Source organism: Mixophyes fleayi, chromosome 4 (assembly GCF_038048845.1).
Source record: "Mixophyes fleayi isolate aMixFle1 chromosome 4, aMixFle1.hap1, whole genome shotgun sequence".
NCBI classification, from domain to species: Eukaryota; Metazoa; Chordata; class Amphibia; order Anura; family Limnodynastidae; genus Mixophyes; species Mixophyes fleayi.
In genome coordinates this window covers 332411000-332432869 of record NC_134405.1, presented here as the reverse complement: position 1 = coordinate 332432869, position 21870 = coordinate 332411000, and the positions used below count along the sequence as shown (strand labels likewise).

Sequence of the window (21870 nt, the reverse complement as noted above, 5' to 3'; positions counted from 1 at the left end):
TTTCTTTTTTTTTTTAATGCACACCAGATTTGTCAGAAAAATCACTGAAGGGGGCAGAAGCCCAAATCTAGAATGGCTAACAGGGTTACATACAAATTTTACATATGCAATGTTTTAGATGGTGCTCTTACCCCCGAATATAACCCTTGCACAACACAACATTCGATCTCTCTCATTGTGGGTAACCTTACTGCTTTGGCCTTTGCTCTATACCAGGCCTGGCCAACCTGCGTCTCTACTGGTGTTGTGAACCTACGTTCCCCAGCATGCATTGCCAGTAGACATCCGGCCCATAGCTGGCAGCACATGCTGGGACTTGTAGTTTCCCAACAGACAGAGCCAGAGCAGGCCTGGCAGACGTATTTTACTTACGTCAACAAACTCATTTTCAAATCACATTTAAATATTACTGGGCAATTAAATGAAACATACTGTGGAAGTAATATGTATTTTAAAGGGTGGATAAGGGGTTATTGCAGTTTATAAAACACTAAGGAAATGTAATGCATGTAATGTAATCAGTACTATGTTCTGAGCCATCTCTGGGTACATCACCATCTTCAAGACCAGGGATGGTTTATACCCTGGTGATCAGACCCATTGTCATGGTTCTACTGGAAGATTTATATTGCTTAGATTTTATTTATTTATGTATGCCCACTAGGGGGAAAATAAACCAAAAACAGACAAACAAAATGTTTTCTCCATCATCGCTGGTACTTGGATATATTTACAGCAAACCCACAAAATGTAAACATACACGTATCAGTACTGCAACACTAAATTGTGAACTTTTTTTTTTTTTATCCAAGTAGAACTTTAAGTAGGGAAAACGTGACTCTTATATTACTACTAGATCCAATATTTTGGAAGGCGGGAGAGGATGTGACGTTTGTAAACGTTATTTTGCACCAAGGCACCAAACAGTAAATATCTCAGGATGTTAAAGGAGACTCACTGTGCTGGACGTATCCGGAGTAGCACTGCTCAAAAACAATTATTGCTGGTCAGTAACATTGGGAAGTTCTATTGATGCCAAAGGCTGCACATCTTCCATGGCTCGTTAGAAGATCCTGCTGGTTATCCCCCACATGAGAACGTAAATACAATCTCTGCCATGGAACAATGGTTCTCGCAATAACAACCTAACTTTGTTCTATAAATGATCAGCAACACATCCAGACATAAGATCTCATCCGTCTCTCACCCAATCTGTGCTCCTTCAAGCGGGCACTTAAAACTCACCTGTTCCTTAAGGCCTACCAACCATCCACTTAACCTCCCACCTCTTCTGTTTCTCCCCTGGCTCCTTCTCTCTCCCCTTTGCTTCACTGGCTCCCTCTTGTGCCTGATTCTGTTGACCCTCCCTTAGGATGTAAGCTCGTATGAGCAGGGCCCCTCTCCCCTCCTGTCTCCATACCTGTTCTTCCGCTCCGTCTTTACAATATTTGCCTGCCTGGAGTTTCTGAAGTTCTGGTACTTTGTGTTTATTGTTCTGTATTGTTTTACCCTGTATAGTGTAATGTTTGTGCCGTGTACGACGCTGCGGAAACCTTGTGGCGCCTAACAAATAAACGATAATAATAATAATAATAATAATAATAATAATAATAATAATAATAATAATAATAAGAAGAAGAAGATATAATGCACAGCGGGAATCACTTCTCATACTGACCCCTATTAACAGGAACAGTAGCTGCCAAATCAACTTCCAAATTATTGATGAGCCAATAAATATGTTACACAGTAAAGTCAATGTGATGGATACAGTGCATGTACTACAAAGCTTCACTATGAGTTGTTGAGCAAAGCTCACATCAACTACTGACATATCTGAGCTGCAGGACACCCGGTGACAATAAATGAACTTGCCGCACATTAGTAAAGAATTCTGTCCGGTGAGACATAAGAAACAACGTAGCACTACAGGCAACAGTTATTGTGAATACAGCGGACTCTCAGAACTGCCAGCCGATACACTACTTGCAGGGGCTGCAATAAGCAAAATGATGCACAAAGCCGGCGTCCTAAGCAACCCCCAATTGCATCAATTGCTACTGCAAACCCATCATCTGAAAGCAGCGATTCTCCGTAGTCTTTGCACGGGATTTCAGCATGCTGAATGTGAAAGCCATCAAACTGACCATATACAACGGGAATTACATGTGAAAACTATTTTTTGATTGTAGGATATTAGATCTTCTACAGAAATGCACGTTACACTATTTGGAGGATAGTGTCACAAGAGACAATCTGAGGCATATTCAATTAGGTGCTGGCATCGCGGCTATGAGCCGAAACGGCCCATGAAGATAATCCATTGTACCGCAACCCAGCAGATTTCCGTTCGCACCCCATAGGTTGCAAAGGAAAATCCACGTTATTGCGGTACCGTATTACCTTTGGCAATGCACACTCTGGCGCGTCACCACAACCCGGTACCTGATTGAGAATCACTTGTACATGCAACCTGCCAGTTTCAATTGGAAACATGTGTATCAACATAAGTTTTCCTCTATTGCCATTGTGAGGGTCTCAACTAAATTATCCCCCCCCCCCCCCCCAAAAAAAAAGAGCCTGATGTAAGGTGGGCCAAAGACTGGGGAAATTTGTAATTTTAATTTCATATATTTCAGGCTTGATGCAGTTAAAAAAAAAATGTATAGCCCCAGGTTTTCCAGATAACCGATCCAATATAACAGTCATTATAAATGATAACTATTGGCAAGCCCACCAGAACAAAGGGGTTGGTACCCTCTGGTTTATACCAACCCATATAACTGAAAGGAACAATACCTTCCGAGTGTACAAAAAAAAGCAGTTTCTAGAGAATTACAAAACTTAAAGGCTGGAGATTATATACATACACACTGTATATATACATATACTGTACAGACCACACTTGTCTCTGTAGCCCGACCCTTTACCATAGCATGGCCACACCCCCAATGCTCCTAGACCAATGACAGAGATCCTAGCACAGGCAGAGTTTAGGATTATTGAGCCAAGTCAGTGAACAACTTCCTTTGTAGACTGAATTCACATATGTATTAGTGCCTGAAATACACCAATACATATGTACTCTGTTTCCTACACAACAGGAGCACCCACTTTACTAGGAACGCCTCCTGCCGCAGTGATGTCACTAGTCCATGGTGAACTGCGACACTGAATATTGGCTTAATCTGCCATATTTAAATAGTTGCAATAAAATAAGGAAGTTTCCAGAGGGATAAATGGGTGAGAAGCATACCACAGGGCAACACTTTATAAATAAAATAATTATCCATGATAACACTATGTACAGCAGATGACTCATGTTCTGTACGGTTCAGTTAAACAAGAAAATGTTTAGTGTTTATAACTCATCTATATTCCCCTCTACAAAAGAAATAAGACATCAGACAATATATATTTTCACAGGCCCACGATAAAGGTTATTTTTAACCGGCGATAGAGAGAAGCCAGTTTCATATAGAAGCATCTTCTCTTACAAACCTGAGTCAGCTACATGCGGCTGGACAAATCTCACACGTTACTGAGCAATAGACAGAATGGGTGGGGGAGAGGGACGGACGCCTCTACAGAACTAATCTCCCACTACAGCCTGCAGCTTACTGTACGCCAGAGGACAACAGTGTGAATCACTGGCAGCAGGCTAAGGGAAAGAACGCTTACTTTTAGTTTATGGTTTAAAAATTTCCCACTAACAATCAAAATACTTTACCCAGCGGGAAACCAAGTAAACCTATCGCCTTGAATTAACACAGTGGGCAACAACTTGAGTCCTTAAACCCACTAGCGTTTTAGCAGACATTTTTCTAGCACATGTGAACGGGAAGGACAGTAAAAACCACTGTATCTAGTGCCACCATACCCACCAGGGCTGTTACTACAATTTGCTTCCAGTGAGTAACTAACAGGTCAAATGAGTTTTCCCCAACACAATGCCAGTGGAAGCCAGGCCTTAAAATAAAAACCATCTCAAACCTGCACACAGTGGAGGCAGACATTGTCTGGGCTGAACTAAAATATATCAATTCACCAGAAGCCAGTGATATGATGGCAGCACGAGGCTGTCAGGATAGTTTTCTAGAAACGCTCCTTATAATGCAGCGTAATAACAGTATAATTGTAGTTATAGTACAGTACATGGGCTCTGGTAAGAGAAAATAGCCACAGATTCTGTTCAAATGTTACAAAGGATGTGGTACAATGACTGACATAGGAGTCACTGTGATTCACTCAGTAAGAACAATCATAGGAACACATTGCTGTAATAATGTTCTCCCCCCAAGAAACCCTTAACAGTAAGAATCTTGGATCTTCAACATCACACACATTGGAAACGGTTTATTGACGCTTGTCAACAAGGAAGGACCAAAATGTAGACATATTGACTGTAAATGGTTCTAATAAAGACATGAAAATATTAAGGGTTGTAATATGTTAAAATGTTATAAAAGGGGATTGAAGTTTGAAAAACTAAATTCTGCATTACTTGTAAGTGGAGACGCGTGTGCGCGCATGTATGTGTGCGCGCATGTATGTGTGTGTGTGTGTCTTCTGCATTACATGCAAGTGGTGTGTGTGTGTGTGTGTGTGTAATAGCAGTTTAGGAGATATTTCTCAGCAATAAGGACAATCTTCTACCAAAGACCCTGCTCTGTCCCTGTGAGGCACCTATCTCTGCTGTATTCCTGTGACTTATAGATAAGAGCTAACTCTCTGATCCATCCCCCGGCTGTCCCGTGTGGAGCCCACAGCCAACGCTCTGCCCTCTTATCCAGCAGTATTGATCCAGGAACCAGCACAAAGCCATTACAGTTACAGACACCACCCAGACAGGTTTCCGTGTACCGGTGAACAAGTCTGGCGGTGGCAACAGCTATTGAACAACGGAGGGCACACCAGTGGTGGCAGCTGACCTTCTGATTAGCTAGAGCTGTGCAGACAACCTAATGAACAGGCAAAACAGAATTTACAATCCAAACAATTGTTCTATTTCAACTGTTTTCCAGCCCCAGGACAATTTTGCTATAACTTCAGTATGCACATTATAAAACAAGAAAACCAGTCCAGAGAGTTATACATATATAACACACTGGCATAAGCCACCAATGATCATGGTCTTCTATCTGTATATAGTCATATAACTCAGCGATAGGCCACCTGATGCACTTTAACTGCTCCGTTCTCTACGTGGCTCAATATTGCAACACCTGTACAGTCCTCCTCCCAGCAGGCAATGTGATAGCCATCAATCTGGCAAACTTCTTATCACATAATCGTAAATCTAAAACAAAAAACATAGCAGCAAAGTGGATGTCACAATACAACTGAAATAAAGACACAGGAAATTAACTCTCCCAGTTAAAAACTCCTAAAAACGAAGCTCTGTTACAATCTGAGGCGCAAGACAGACCTTGAGACAAAAGACAAAGCTCATCGCTGTTCACTAATATAATAATGGTTCCTGATGGAGACAAACTTGTCTGTAGAACTAAGCGGCTAAAGTACATTAAACCTCCTAACTCCGGGGTGGACAGAACAATGTATGCAAGCACTAGCTGACAGATGTGACAGGGGTAGAACCAATTACATTTATCTGGAAGGTCTGACATGTTACATTGGGTGCTGTTAGAGGAGTCTAGAAGGATATAAAGGCTGACACTTCAAAGGGCCGCATCAAAGGAACACACACATATCTGTAATCAGATCAGCAGGTATTTTAAACAAGGGGTACAATCTATAACAAGCAGGACGGAGATGGGGGCCGCATGGGGCCCTAGTCCAGCTTTAGCCCTCACTGCACTACTGTGTTGCTGAGTAAATAACTGCATAAAATAACGTGCACTGCAGATAAATGTCAATAAGACATAACTGCTGGCGCTTTAAATGCTAGAGTAGCGTAGCGTTCAAAATCTCTCTGTGCCAACAGGTTGAATGGGGCATGTGCATCCCGTCACCTGGGGCGATTACACAGAGTACATCAAAGACAGCATCTTCAGATTATAATCTATGCCACGAGAGGAAAGAGTGTTCCCCATTCACTTCAATGTGTCACCATGGAACAAATTGGTCGCTATGAACACTAGCACTTCTGTAAGCTGTGATGGTGTCTAACACTACCCTAAGGAGGGGCAGTAAATATAAACAGGACAAAGTGATGTCAGGAGACACGTGACTAATCTGCTGCTCACTGACTAGTCTATTGCTTCCTGCTTTGCCTCCATCCGCCCCCTCCTCCACTTCCCCTGTCACGTGCAGTCCTGTCCTCAGACACTCATTTCATAACAATCTGTGCTGCTGTGGGCATTATAACGATTCGATCGATAGGCCGCAGATTGTTCTCTCCCTGTCCACATCAAAACTAGGGAATCACACGAATTAACTGGAGATAAAGATTAAACACAATAACATGCTCTGACCCTAGTCTAACACACGTTTGTTGGATATGCCCGTACCTGTAGTGGAACCGGAAATAATTGGCCGTTCAGCAGCATCTGACGGTACACTATGTACGTGGTCACTGTTCGTAGTCAGGCAGCCACCACGGACTAATGATATTTCTATCGACATCTGCTAGATTTCAGATGTTGGTTAGGGACAGTGGTCTTTCTTGGGCACATTCGTGCCATGATCTGTAGCCATTTATATCTAACTGGCCATCAATTTACCATGTTATGGGCACCTTAAGAATGAATAATAAATGTTACCTTCGTATGACAAGGTTGGCGTCAATGTTCTACAATCCTACAGTCTGTGGATCAGAACCCTAGATTCAGGCCCCATGATCCTGTACAACCAATACCAACTAACTATAGGTGCCTTATGACCTAACCACCAAATCTTAAAAATACACTTTAAAAACAATACAACTGTTGCCAACTAAATGTGCTCTACCCCCTTCCCCAGGTACAACAAACAGGGGACAGTCTCAGCGGGATCCAACACTACCCAAAGCCAACAGCAGGTCTGTGCCACAGCAGGATTAATGCCACTCCGTAGTGCAACAACTCTAATACGTGGGCCGTAGGGAAGTCTCGGCTTCAGGTGAATGGGGAGGGATGGGCTGGAGCGTGGGAGCATATTTATTAATGACACCACCACTATAGTATTCGAGTAGAGTTGACCAAGTTAACAGATCACTTACAGCCTCCAAAAGTCTAGCTCCAGTCTCCTGCAGCCAAGACACACACCAGATACAAACATGCAGTGATGTTTGTGACACCTGTCTTGTGTATGTGACTGGAAGACAGAGCATGGCATCCTTGGATATAACAATCAACTGTGGTATAGGAGTGATAAGGATGGAGAGACTGTATAACCTAGATAGATATACCTAGAGTGCGTTATAAAATTCTATGTGGTGGAGTGTAACTATTCTGGAACCTAATCCTTCATAACACATTGCTGCACGAGTCTTGCAGCAATATAGCTGGGGTTAACTACCAGTCCATATGGTAAAATCTTCCTCTACTATTAACATTACATATATTTGCAGTGTCCGTAATTCCCAGGTGCTCCCCCCGGACTGGTTTTACTTGACACACAACTCTGGGAGCCTAACAGAGTCCTATTAAACCATTGTTTGTCCTATGTGAGCACTACAGCCAGCAGTGTGTGTTAGACCACTGACCACCAGTCTGACCAGTCCCAGCCAGTGTGGCCAAGAACAGCCATCATTTTTTATTATTAATGTAAAGTATTACACTGCCCCCACCTGGCTAGTACAATTTCTGGAGAGAACACTAATTCCGCAGCGCTGTACAAAGAAATCACATCAGTCCCTGCCCCATTGGGGCTTACAGTCTAAATTCCCTAACACACAGGCAGACAAACAGACTAGGGTAAATTTGTTAGCAGCCAATTAACCTACCAGTATGTTTTTGGAGTGTGGGAGGAAACCGGAGCACCCGGAGGAAACCCACGCAAACACAGGGATAACATACAAACTCCACACAGATAAGGCCGTGGTCGGGAATAGAACTCATGACCCCAGTGATGTAAGGCAGAAGTGCTAACCACTATGCCACCGTGCTGCCCCAGTATAAACCTGGAGCTTCAACCACCCAGAAATGTTCATCTTACAGACTCGGGGGCTTAGTAGAAATCAGCCTCACACTGGAGGGCAGAACAGACTCAGTCACACAACATACCCAACAGTTTATCATCATCTGTACAACAAGTTATCTCAGAGTCTCACAGCACAATGACAATACTGAGGGCAAAGAATAATGACAGGAACAGAAACATCATTTCATAGGTTTAATATAAAACAAAACCTGTGAGTGTTTATCTCCCAACAGGAACTACAAATCTACCCTGCAATCAGTGTGGGTACGAAGATAACGCATGGGCTTTAGTACCAGGGCCCTTAGCAAGTCGTGTGTTAACTTCCAAGACCCAACACACTGAAAATCAGTTTAGTATATCTAAAAAAAAACAAAAAAACGGAACTAAAATAGCTATAAATGTTGCCTTTTATATATTACAAGAGGAGAAAACTTAAGTCCACTATAATGAAGTACTGTAACCTTTGGGGTGGTGTCACCGAAAGAGTCACAAAATACAAACCCCAAAACTAATTACAACGCATACAACACACTGAGGGTTACACCTTGTACACAAATATTAAATAATGAAATTAACCAAAATTAACACTATAAACCAAAAGACATCAAATCAAGTAAATGGAGGTGTTTAATGTTACGTGAACAGTCGGTGTGCTGGAGATACTCAAAAAGAAGCACACAACAGAATAAGTCAGTCTGAACTAACAAAATCCATGTTCACACATAAAATCCACTAAAACTACCCCATTCTGCATTGAGAAAACATGGTAAAACCCTCACTAGGTTAAGATGAATTAACCAACGTATAAAGTGGACTGTATGGTCAATACCGGGGGCACATACATAGAGAAGGTGAACAGCGGTACACACAGGAGAATCGACGGGATTCCAGGTTCATGGTTCAAGGTGGGTAAGAAAACATTTGTAGCAAATATCATTCAGCTCCTTTATTATAATAAGAAGTCACAAACCACTAAGCTGCTAAAGCCTGCCTCCTAGTGTAAGAAGAGCTGTACAACAGCTCTCTGCATGGATTATAAACACTCAAAATAGTATTGAATGAAAGGTCCAGCTCTCAAAGATGGAGAACAGTTCTTTATATCATCATCATCATCATTTATTTATATAGCGCCACTAATTCCGCAGCGCTGTACAGAGAACTCATTCACATCAGTCCCTGCCCCATTGGAGCTTACAGTCTAAATTCCCTAATATATACACACACTCACACAAAGACAGACAGAGAGGGAGACAGACAGAGACTAGGGTCAATTTTTGATTGCAGCCAATTAACCTACCAGTATGTTTTTGGAGTGTGGGAGGAAACCGGAGCACCCGGAGGAAACCCACACAAACACAGGGAGAACATACAAACTCCACACAGATAAGGCCATGGTCGGGAATCGAACTCATGACCCCAGTGCTGTGAGGCAGACGTGCTAACCACTAGGCCACTGTGCTGCCCACAAGTAGAAATGGACATTATTTTATGTATGCAAACAAGCGTTAAGCCTTGTGATAGCAAAAACCAGTTTGGGTTCCTGAACAGGGTAAGTCGCCAACTACGCAGGGTTGTGGACCAGTTGTCTGAGCTACTTGGAGCTTAAATTCAGCAGCCCTGTTGTAAGACTATATGTCCCCATGATATGGTTGTGGCATCTCCACTATATACACACATCATTGCTAAACCGTAAAACTCCAAATAGCCTTCATCCTAGTTTATTATGAACAGCGTGTAAACTGGGTACATACTACAAGATTTTCACCCGATTATTAGGCCAATCACACGATAAACGACCGTTGGGTCCGATATCTCATGATGTGCTTTGGCGTGCACACACTAATATTGTTTGATTTTATAGCCAGACTAAACATCTCTATAAACGCACAATCAGGATCCACAGAGTTCACAGCGTCGTAATCTATTCAGCCCATGGTTATGGCAGATGAAGAGCACAGATAACACGAGTGGTGTGTGTGTACACAGGAATCCGCATGCTGATCAGGTTGGTAAAATTGTTAACCTATCAGGGGAGATATTTTCTGTAGTGTTTACCCAGCTTCAGATTGATCTAGTGAGGAGGTTCAGCAGTTTAAAAAACAAAAGACAGCCTGTTTCTTAAGAAACGGGAAAGCAAAATTCGAAGGGGATGAAAGAGACTCCAGATAATTTGGCAGAGAGAAAAAATATTATTATTAATAAAAATAAATAAATCTATTTTCTGTGCGTTTGTTTATTTTCAACAGGTTCTGATTAATATTGAGAGTTTTGTTTTGTGTTGTGTTGAGGAAGGAAAACAACTTCTAAATAAAAAACAAAGAAAGACAAACAGAAAAGATAAGGAATAAAATTAATAGAAAAAATCCACTGTCAACCTACCAAAACCTTTCAGAGCTTGTTGACACCTTGCATTGCCTTTTGTATTTGCCACAGTAATAAATACATGAAACGTGAATTAAAAAAACCAAAAAAAAACCAGGACAAAAGTCCACGGTACCGTTCCCACCCAGCCTTCTAAGCCATTAGCGCAGCGTTTAAAGCGTTCGAAAGCTGCCCCATTTCTCATGTGTTATTCCAGATTTCCATTTCACTAGCTGGGCATAGGACCATTATCTGCTAATTAAAGTACACTTTTAGTTATACTGTACCTTCCTAGGTTTCAGATAAAACCCATACTCTTGCTAGGAGAAAAGTCGGCACAATTTTTAGCAAGCAGAAAAAACAAAATAAATAATCGAACACAGCAGGTAATAATAGTTTAAGAAACACAGAATGCTGGTATAGCAGAATGCTGAAACCACAGGAGGTAGGAGAGTATCCTACTATGCATAAAAAATAATAATCATAATTAAACTTTAGCATTATCAAATCTTGTAAAAAAAATAAAAATAAAAAAATAATTTATGTACATTTCACAGCGTGGGTCCAACGGGAGGGTGTGCTGCAGTAAATACACGTCCGCTTCGCTCAGACTAGCACAAGTTACTCTAATAAAAGCAAATATCGTGTGTGCAAATTGGTTGTCATGGATCATAGCACCATATTATTAAATACAATTTTTCAATCAACATTATTAGAATGGAGAGTCCACGAGCGCCGCATTCTAGGCTGAGCGCTGCATTCTAGGCTGAGCACAAAGTACTATATAGAGACCCTAATGCAAAGTACTACATCATGGGGGTAACATTCAGGGACACAAGCAATCACAGCATATGAAGGACAAGAGATTGTATGGAGCTGAATTAGAATATTCCAATCTCTCAGGAAAGTGTCCATCACCCTGGGAGCAGGCTCCATGCACAAGGAACCTTAAGCTTGGTACACATTGACGCAATTATCGTGCAGATAACAGGATTCAAGAGTGTGTACGCTGCCACTCTCTCACGTACACATCTACACAATGTACCTTCAGATCTGTGATCTTCATCTCTCATAACCATCTGCTGAAAAGATCCTGACTCTGTATACTCTACAGAGATCTGCCTACGCTGCTGGCCGTAAGTGCGTACACGCTTAAACATTTGCCCAACATCTTTCCATCATTGATCGTGAGTTTTAGGAAGTTTATAAAACCAAATCAGCAAACGCTGTGTGTTGTGGTACCATAAAACAAGACGGCATGATCATCGGGACTTTCAATCGTAGGTAAAATAATTGCAGAAATTGCACAGGTTTGTACCCAGCTTTACAGTCCATTGAAAGTTGTAAGCAAATCTTCATTACATAACTTTAAAACCAAACAACAAACGTGAATATAAATAGATTTTTGTCCTCACAAGAGACAGAGAAACTCTTACTGTGCAGATTAGAGACCAAAGGAGAAATATTACAACATGAGACACAGATGTAGATTCACACGTACAGGAACGAAGCCTAACAATGCCATAGGAACTACAGACATCACTAGTTCCTACTGAATTAAGCTGAATATTGTTTTTAGACCATCAAATGTTTCCCTAAACTGTGTGTAGGGAAGAAGTACATTATAACAAGGCCACATGGCATAGATAGCCCTATTAAAAAGGAGGAAACAGGGTGCCGTGAATATCAATGGGCAGTGACCAAGAAGGGAAGCCTTAACGAGCCGCTTCCTCCATTGAATAAAGAAGCTTCACTTAAGCACAATCACTGTAAAGCTCATGATAAAAGTGTGTACAACGCAGATATTTTTAGTTGTGTCATTTATTGCGCATGCAGTTTATATTACACTTCTAGCAACGAAATTCAGGATCTCAAAGGGAGCTGATAAATATTTTACTGCTTGGGCAAAATGAAAAGGTTACCTGAAAACAGCAATTGCCGGAGTCTCCCAGTTCTGCACACACAGAAGGAAAATGCTCTGCGCCTTCATATCCATTTATGAGCAATCTACATGGTGTACAATTTTACAGCCTACAGGCACAGTATAACAGACATAGCTGTAATCTTAAGGCAGTTAAAGACAATGCAGGACCACTCCGGGTTATTACGTGCATAGAACGCTAAAGCCCAGTTAAAGTGTATGTAGCACTTTGCAATTCAACAATAAAACTGCCGAGCAACCAACACACCTAAGAATGACGCTTAACTTTTGGGAGACATTTATATTGAGACGAGTTTATGGTCACATTCCTTCTTCCTTAAAATATCTTACTGGCTCCTAGATTTGAATGACCGGCTCCTAAATTCTACATTCGCTGGCTCACATCTCGCACAGGAAAGCAATTTGCTCCAAGTTTACTATTCTACCAGTTTTGTTTTATCTGTCCCTTCTGAAGGCCAGAGGCAATTTTGGAAAAGGGGGAGGGGGGGGGGGGGGAATTCTGCAAGAATTCTAATAGCCTAAGAAGGTTGACCCCTCAAGGCAATGTCCACTTTTCAACCAATGATTGCAGAGTCAGCGTGAATAAATAATAAAAGTTACAGCACGTCCAAAATAATTCATCCAGTCATGGTTCGCACTTGCACAGAGAGCAGAAAAAAAAGAAATAAATCAAGGTACACAATATATATGTTGGCGACTGTAGTATATTAGGAGACATTAAAGGTGAAATCAAGTGATTTAAAGCACAAAAGGGCTGTTAAAACCCTACACACGTCTCTGACAGGTGTACATATTACAATCTACCACTGACTGAGTTGTTAGGATACCTGCACTTGACAAGTTTAGCAGAGAAAAGGTTGCTTGATAAGTAACTAGCATGAAACACTCCTCCCTGCAAACAGATCTAGGAAGGTACAGGTGTCCCAAACACAGCAAGGGTCATCATACACATCACCCCTCCCCAATTCTGAAGAATGTTTCTTTTAAGGAAGAATGCAAATTCCATTAAGCTTAGAAGTGTTGTCTGTACTGATTTATTTGAAAGCTGGGGAAATAACATACAAGCGGTAGATGGAGGAAACAAGGTTTGCAGACACTAGTTAAATTGACCTAAAAGGAACCTGCCTCCCGAGAGTTAGGGCATACATTGTAATAGATGGCAGCATGCACATAAAGTGTCAAAAAAACATTTCTATGTATCCGATTTATTACCAGGTTTAGCATTCGTCTACATTATTTTAGAGTACATATAATAGGAGGTAACTCACGCCGTCCGGGGACTTCATGGCCAAACTGATATGGTCTGATAATAATTATAAATTGAAAATATCACAGTCATCATACAGCCATCCAGCTATTTAATGATCACAGGATACGTATACTGTGATGGCTTCACAGGAAATAAAAGAGATGGGGGGGGTCTGATTATAACAGGGGTAGCAGGTGACAGAACCCCAGTATTTTGGTACTGCTATGGATTTATCATTTCTAAAAGTAATTTATCTTTAACCCATTGTTATATCAGGTCTCATGGCCTGAAAAAGGCAGCTGGTCCGTTAGTGACGACTTTTACATCATTTCCCCAGTGAGTGCAGCGGATGTTAGCCCAGGTTCCAATATCAGATTTATCTTCCTCTAGTGCTCCTCTCTCAGACTAGTAGCCTGCAGGGCATACAATCTGCCTATTTGGTAAATAGCACAGTTATAAAACTTGCACAGGACTGCTCAAAAGAAAGAAAAAAACAAAAACAGTTTGAATTTACACCTTTAAAAAACACTAATGTGTCAATACAGTTGCAGCCACAAGAAACAGCATGTTTGTGTGTAAAACAAATAAAACGCAGCTCTCTAGAAAGCAGTACTCCGCCACATCTAATACCTACAGAGTACACAACCCCAGGCAACTCGCTGCAGGTCATGCAATGTTACATCAGTGTTGGACGTTGTCAGATATTACCTTATAATTGGAGACTATGATCATCAAGTTCCTAATGAAATCAATTTGACACAATTGGCCCTTGAGCTCGACTTCTAGCAATCCACCTGTTCTTGGCGGAATAGGATAGGTCATTGCTGAAGTTTACTGAACATCTCTGCTTGCTGAATGTATAAATTACTAATGTGGTGATAAATGCTGACATATGTTAACACGGTCTATTCTTAAAAGGGGAGTAACACGGTAAATAACCTGTCTACTAAATCTAGTACTAATAGAAGGCACTCTCCTCCCTTTGGACCACCTCTATTCACTCACCTACCACCTGGGTCACTGCCGGATGTCTTTGGTAACGCTTGGGCCTCTCTATAGCAGGAATAAAACTGGAAGAGTAACTCAAACACTTAGGGGCAGATATAATTACTGTCTATGTGTAGCACGGACACTGAAAGTCATTCATTTTCTGTGTACATCTGTGGGATGCAAGAAAACAATGAACGGAGATTCCCGCCATAACATCGGCGCAATGCGTCTCCGTGGAAGTCCCAGACACGCATGACACTAAATTTAATCGTCCCCTTAAGCTAGGTACACGCTACAAGTTTTAATCCGATTTTTGTGTCAATCACATGAAAAACGACTGTTTGGTCTGATATCGCTTAATTGTGTACGTTCCAACGGTCGACGTTTTATCGTTCCAAAGTATATGAATTTATAAAACTACAAAAAAATCTCTATAAACGTCGTTGGGCAAATTCTGAAGTGTGTACACACTCACGACCACCGGTGTAGGCAGATTTCCATAGAGTTCACATTGGACATTTTGGAAACAGTAAAGCTGGGTACACACTACTGGTTTTTCATGCAGTTATCGTTCTAATCACACGATAAACGACTTATGTCCGATATCGCATCAGTATGTACGCTCCCACGATCATGTTTTATCTTACCAAGGCACAATATATCGTTTGGCTTGATTTTATAACTTGGCTAAAACTACCGATTAATGATGGAGCGATGTTGGGCAAATATGGAAGTGTGTACACACCGATGGCCAGCAGTGTAGGCAGATATCTGTAGACTGTACAGAGCCATGATCTTTTCAGCTGGATATGACAGTTGAAGAGCACAGATCTGAAGGTACATTGTGTAGGTGCGTACACATGAATTATCATGCTGATCGGGACTTTCAGTCGTTGGCAAAATCGTTAAAGATATCACATCGGGAGAAATCTTCTGTACCATGTACCTAGCTTTAGAGCCGCTGTGTTTAATTCCTCCTTGCTGCAGAGAGAGCCAAGCAGCACTTAAGGTACTAAGTAGAGGTCCTATGAGTGCCAGGACCCTGCTAAATGAAGATCCAAGAAGATGGCATTTAGTACAGGGCTTATGTAGTGTGGAAAAGCCATCTGAAACACTTACTTGGTATTGAGTATATTCAAAGAAGATCCATGTTTTCAGAATATCTCATTATACATCTTATGTAACCTAACAGTCCAAACTGATTTCAGAACTCTTGTACCAGTTTACAGTGCACTAAATTTGTACTGCAAGATGTGACAAACCCCTTCAGCTGAATAGTAGAAGTTCTTTATTCACCCAACAGGAATAAATGATATTACTTATATCAGCAGTCATAACAGAAAAAGCTTGGGAAAGTCATCAAACCAGATGCTCAGTAAAGCAGAAGAGTTTAGACCCAGTATCTGTGAAATAGAGTAAATGTACAACTTGTATTTAGTATCATGGGGATAGGCAGCCTGGCACTGCTACTGGAAAGCAGAGAGCTCTTCTATGAAGCTTCATTCATAAATTCAGGATTAAGAATATTGCTTGTACTGTGATCATTCACAGAAATGTTGACTAAGCCTCGTCTGTGAGGGCCAGTGGTAGCCCTGATGGTTAAAAGCAACACCTGCCTAAAGTTGTACACTGCTCAGAATAGAATATTTACACAGTAATGCACGCCACCACTGCAAAATAACCATAATCCTTGCACTGTCAACAATGCTAACCACTGTGCCACTGTGAAGCCCAGTAGATCATGCACTTTTTAGTTGAAGTTAACTCTGAAAGTTAGCAGAATCTGGGAAACATCCCCACTATATGAATAGAAAAGCAGATGAGATCCAGATCCATGTAAGGATACTATGAAGTACTAGGTCTGTGGTGTGGGAAGTCTCTATTTAAAGCCACAGGCTATTGATGGACAGATGTAACAAAACATAACATTCATATTTATAAGTGGTTGACTGTAGGATTTTTGCATAGATCTCCGATAACACATGTAATCAGTTAATTATCTGCATGTGAAATTAATTAATGTATACACATATACAACATATATCCACACAAAAATGCTGGATAAATTAGAATTAAATGCTTTTCACGTTTAATAAGTCGCTGCTCCCATATAGGAAATGTCATTCATAAAGAAGCTCCCTACCGTTTTCAAGATGTGGTCACTGGATGTTGAATTCTAGTACTGGAATTTTCCTGTAAATGAACTTGTAAGAAAAATTTACAGCCACTTTATGGCAGTGGTTTTTAGAATAGAGTACAAATTAATCCAACCAACCAAAAAACAGGCCTCAATTTTTGCTGTAGAACCACCTGGTCAAGTACCCATAGCAAAAAAATAAAGTCAGATGCACAAACAACTGTAAAAAAAATAGACTAAACAAACAAGAGATGGCAGACAGAAGAATTCTAGTACCAGAAACCGGTATCCAATAGCCATGGGATGCACTCATACATTCATCATCACCACTATATTTATACAGCGCCACTAATTCCACAGCCCTGTACAGAGAATATATCTCATTCACATCAGTCCCTGCCCCACTGGAGCTTATACACATGCACAGAAAGACACACAGACTAAGGTTAATGTTGACAGCAGCCTACTAGTATGTTTGTGGAGGGTGGGAGGAAACCGGAGCACCTGGAGGAAACCCGCACAAAGACGGGGAGAACATACAAACTCCACACTGATAAGGTCCTGGTTGGGAATCTAACTCATGATTCCAGTGCTGTGAGGTATAAATGCAAACAAATCGAGGCACCGTGCAGTCCAGCAAAAGATAATGCGACTGTTAGGTGTCTGTTGTATTCAATACACATTCCTTTCCATGGAAGATATTTTTGCCTTAATATTGTACGGCAAACCTGAATTAGTAATGCATTCAAATATGCTTTGAAATACACAGTCCCTGACAAAGAAACATTTACATCCACTTTTATGGGAACGTTTTTTACAAGAATAGAGTGGCAGTAAATCCAACCAATACACAGGCCACAATCTTTGCAATATAAACCATCTTGAAAAATACTTATTGAAAAAAAAAAAAAAAATGTCAGATACACACAAACAACTGGACAAAACAGACTACAGAAACAGGTGATGGCTGACAACAAGTTCCCAATACAAGTTCATTTACAGAAAAATTCTAGTACCAGAAACCGGTTCACACATCACAAAAAGAAAAAAAGCATCAGAGAAAATCTCTAGCATTGATCACACAAAGTACATATATTGTTTTCTGTTACTAGAGCCAGCATAAGGACGGACAATCGCTTTTCACGCCAATGCTTTCCCCAGGACCAGAGGCGCCAACGTCTAATTTCTTATTGGGTTTCGATCGCAAGTGGAAAAACGCAGCGCTATTACAAGCAGCGTTTAAAATGCCGTCTGTGACAGGGTCTGCTCAAATATAATGGATTCCAACTGGAGTGTTTACATTAAAGGGTTTGTGTGACATCCCCGTTTACTCCTACGAATGATTACAATACAGAGTGATTATACAATGCGCTTTAAACAAGGATTTTAAAGTACCCATGTGACACTGGGAATAACCACAGCAAGTATAACCTGCTTCTGCAATACCGCTAGATAAGACAAAGGTCAAATGAAGTCACAATGTACACATCACAGACACTCATTACATCAGTTACCTAAAGTAACTTCGATGTGCTAAGCGGAAGCAGTACAGAAGGAAACCCATCAGGCTATGGCTGCTATTACTGCTCATGTGGGAAGTGTACACGAACATCACACCAAGATTCCTTGTTTACAGGCACATCCCTGAGCTGTCATCGTCTACCAGTGGCACAGGAATCAGAAAGGAGGTGGCTGAGGGCTATGATTGGAAAGCAGCACGTCTGCAATAATGTGTCACCGTGTACCTCCCAAAAATAGACGATGCAAGGAGGGAAAAGTCCGTATTAACGCTCTAGTGGGGACTAAGTTAAAACGGTTTAAAATTCATGCAAAAATTACTCCTATAATCTGCAACTGGACAGATGTTAGGAAACACTTTAAAACCCACATTTTCCAAAAGGCTGCATTTGCTCAATTAGCCTGGTTTAGAGAACATGTCAACCTTACTGATTTCACACCAATTTCATATACTTCAAAAAGTAACAGGTGTTAGATTATAGCCACGGACAAAAACCTTACTAATTACAAAATCATCTTGAAGATTTACACAAAGGAAGAACATGATAAAGTGTTAATTACGTCACCTCTCACTCTTGCGGTCTAAATTTAATCATAGCTGTTATGTTATCCAGAAAGAATTGTGGCAGATCATGTAATATGAATGGAAATGCAGTGTCTGTATTACAGTTCAAGCAAAGTGAAAACTAAACAAAACATTTCCGTAACTTTACAAAGAGATGCTCTCATCCCTCCATTCTTTACTGTGTATCAAACAAAAATGTCAAGGTTTTTGTTTATAGCAAGACGACTAACTTAAATATGTAGGGATAATAAATTATACTTTATTTTATGCAATTACTGCCTTTCAAAATACAACTTTATTCAAGTGCAAATGTAATACAAAGTTGTATACAAGTCTACACTTGAAAAACAGATGCATTGGAGGACTGCACGCTGTAAATATAGATTGTAAGCTCTTCAGTATACCATAACCATACTGCAAACTGTTTAAATATCACCTCAACTATTTTAACTTTTGCAAACATTGTATTTGCAAACTGGCTGCAATGTACACAAAGTTTACTTTTAATGACTAAAGGCAAGCACTTGACTGTGTCCTTGAACAGATGTAAATATACAAAGAATAAATTAAGTTATAACATTTCTACAGCATTCAGATGCACAGGCTATTCATGAGTCTGCACTTATGCAGAGAATTTAGCATAATTTGACAGAGAGGAGTAACGACACATTACATATGCAGTTAGTTTGTGTCATGTGGGCTTAGTTAGTGTTGACGGTCCCAAGCCCCTCTGTAAGTGGTAGATGTTTTATCTTCCAATTTTGGAAGAGTACAGTGCACATCCCTCCTTCCCAAATTGATATGATTACTTTTCTTCCCACTGAAGCTAAAGGAACTGGATGTGTGTAAAATTGTAAGGTTCGAGTGGCAAATGAATGTGTGTGAAGGGGGGGCAAGAGGTTGTGTGCGAGATCCTGAGATGGGGGACTGAAGACAGTAAGATGAGGGGGGGGGGGGGGGGTGCTGTGGTAAGATTGAAGCCAATGAAGTCTGTGTACTAGAGAAGAGCAATGCCACAGTTGGGACTGGAGTATGTGTTTCAGTTGGCTATAACAAGTAGATGATGTGTGTGAGAGAATAGGACAAGTGAAGGGACTGGAGGCTGTAAGAACAGGGTATTGTCTTTTGGAGGATTTGAAGCTGTTTAGAAGAGCAGGATTTGATATGTTGTGTTTGAGCAGGGTATGCCATATGGATAGACTGGAGGCTGTGTTAGAGCAGGTTAAATACTTTAGGAGGACCACTGGAGGCTGTGTCTGAGACAGGGGTATGACATGTAGAGGAACTAGAGGCTGAGACTGGGATATTATACTTGGGGGTACTGGAGGCTGTGTGGGACCAGGGTACGACATGTAGGGGTACTGGAGGCTGATTGTGATCCCTGGGTGTGACATGGGGGGATACTGAAGGCTGTGAGAGGCCGGGGTATAACGTGGGGGTACTGAAGGCTGTGTGGGAGACAGCTATGACATGAGGAGTACTGGAGGCTGTGCAAGGCTGGAGTATGACATGTAGTGGTACTGGAGGCAGTGTGTAAGACCAGGGTATGACATGTAGGGTTACTGGTCAACTTGGGGTGTACTGGAGGCTGTGTGCGAGGCAGGGGTATGACATGGGGAGAGCTGGAGGTTCTGTGTAAGACTAGGATATTACATATGGGGGCACTGAAGGCTGTGAGGCCGGGGTATGACATGGGGGTACTGAAGGCTGTGTGTAAGATTGGGATATTACATGTGGGGATACTGAAGGCTGTATGGGAAACAGTTATGACATGGGGTGTACTGGAGCCTGTGTGTGAGGCTGGGGTATGACATGGGGGGTACTAGATGCTGTGTGAGGCAGGGGTATGACATGGGGGGTACTGGAGGGTAGGCAGGGGTATGACATGGGGGTGCTGGAGGCTGTGTGAGGCAGGGTATAACATGGGGGTACTGGAGGGTAAGGCAGGGGTATGACATGGGGGGTACTGGAGGCTGATTGTGAGGCTGGGCTTTGACATGGGGGTACTGGAGGGTAGGCAGGGGTATGACATGGGGGGTGCTGGAGGCTGTGTGAGGAAGGAGTATACCATGGGGGTAGGCAGGGGTATGACATGGGGGGTAAAGGAGGCTGTGTGTGAGGCCGGGCTATGACATGGGAGTACTGGACGCTGTGTGAGGCCAGGCTATGACATGGGGGGAGGCAGGGGTATGACATGGGGGTAATGGAGGATAGGCAGGGGTATGACATGGGGGTACTGGAGGGTAGGCAGGGGTATGACATGGGGGTACTGGAGGGTAGGCAGGGGTATGACATGGGGGTACTGGAGGGTAGGCAGGGGTATGACATGGGGGTACTGGAGGGTAGGCAGGGGTATGACATGGGGGTACTGGAGGGTAGGCAGGGGTATGACATGGGGGTACTGGAGGGTAGGCAGGGGTATGACATGGGGGTACTGGAGGGTAGGCAGGGGTATGACATGGGGGTACTGGAGGATAGGCAGGGGTATGACATGGGGGTACTGGAGGATAGGCAGGGGTATGACATGGGGGTAATGGAGGATAGGCAGGGGTATGACATGGGGTACTGGAGGATAGGCAGGGGTATGACATGGGGTACTGGAGGGTAGGCAGGGGTATGACATGGGGGCACTGGAGGATAGGCAGGGGTATGACATGGGGTACTGGAGGATAGGCAGGGGTATGACATGGGGGTAATGGAGGATAGGCAGGGGTATGACATGGGGGTAATGGAGGATAGGCAGGGGTATGACATGGGGTAATGGAGGATAGGCAGGGGTATGACATGGGAGCACTGGAGGGTAGGCAGCGGTATGACATGGGGGTACTGGAGGGTAGGCAGGGGTATGACATGAGGGGGTACTGGAGGCTCTGAGAGGCCGGGCTATGACATGTGGAGAGCTGGAGGCTGTGTTAGAACAGGGTGAGGCCCGGGATAAGCACTATACACATCAGCGGGCAGGGAGGGGTGTGTAGGCCGCTCCCAGGCCCGGACATAACGGCAGAGTGTGCGGCCTGTGACGGGAT

The 21870-nt window shown here is 42.2% G+C and overlaps 1 protein-coding gene across 9 annotated transcripts in view; it reads right to left on the bottom strand.

Moving 5' to 3' along the window:
• The window catches only part of CNOT4 (CCR4-NOT transcription complex subunit 4), a 58709-nt gene that overhangs the window by 36581 nt on the left and 258 nt on the right, over positions 1-21870 (bottom strand). Inside the window, exons 2-3 of one of the 9 annotated variants that reach the window (XM_075210413.1) lie at positions 8351-8441; positions 7160-7186 (exon numbers count right to left, since the gene is read on the bottom strand). The exons of the other annotated variants lie outside the window; for them this stretch is intronic. The gene's annotated coding sequence lies outside the window, so the exon portion shown is untranslated. The remainder of the gene's footprint in view (positions 1-7159; positions 7187-8350; positions 8442-21870) is intronic. 9 annotated transcript variants of the gene reach the window in all.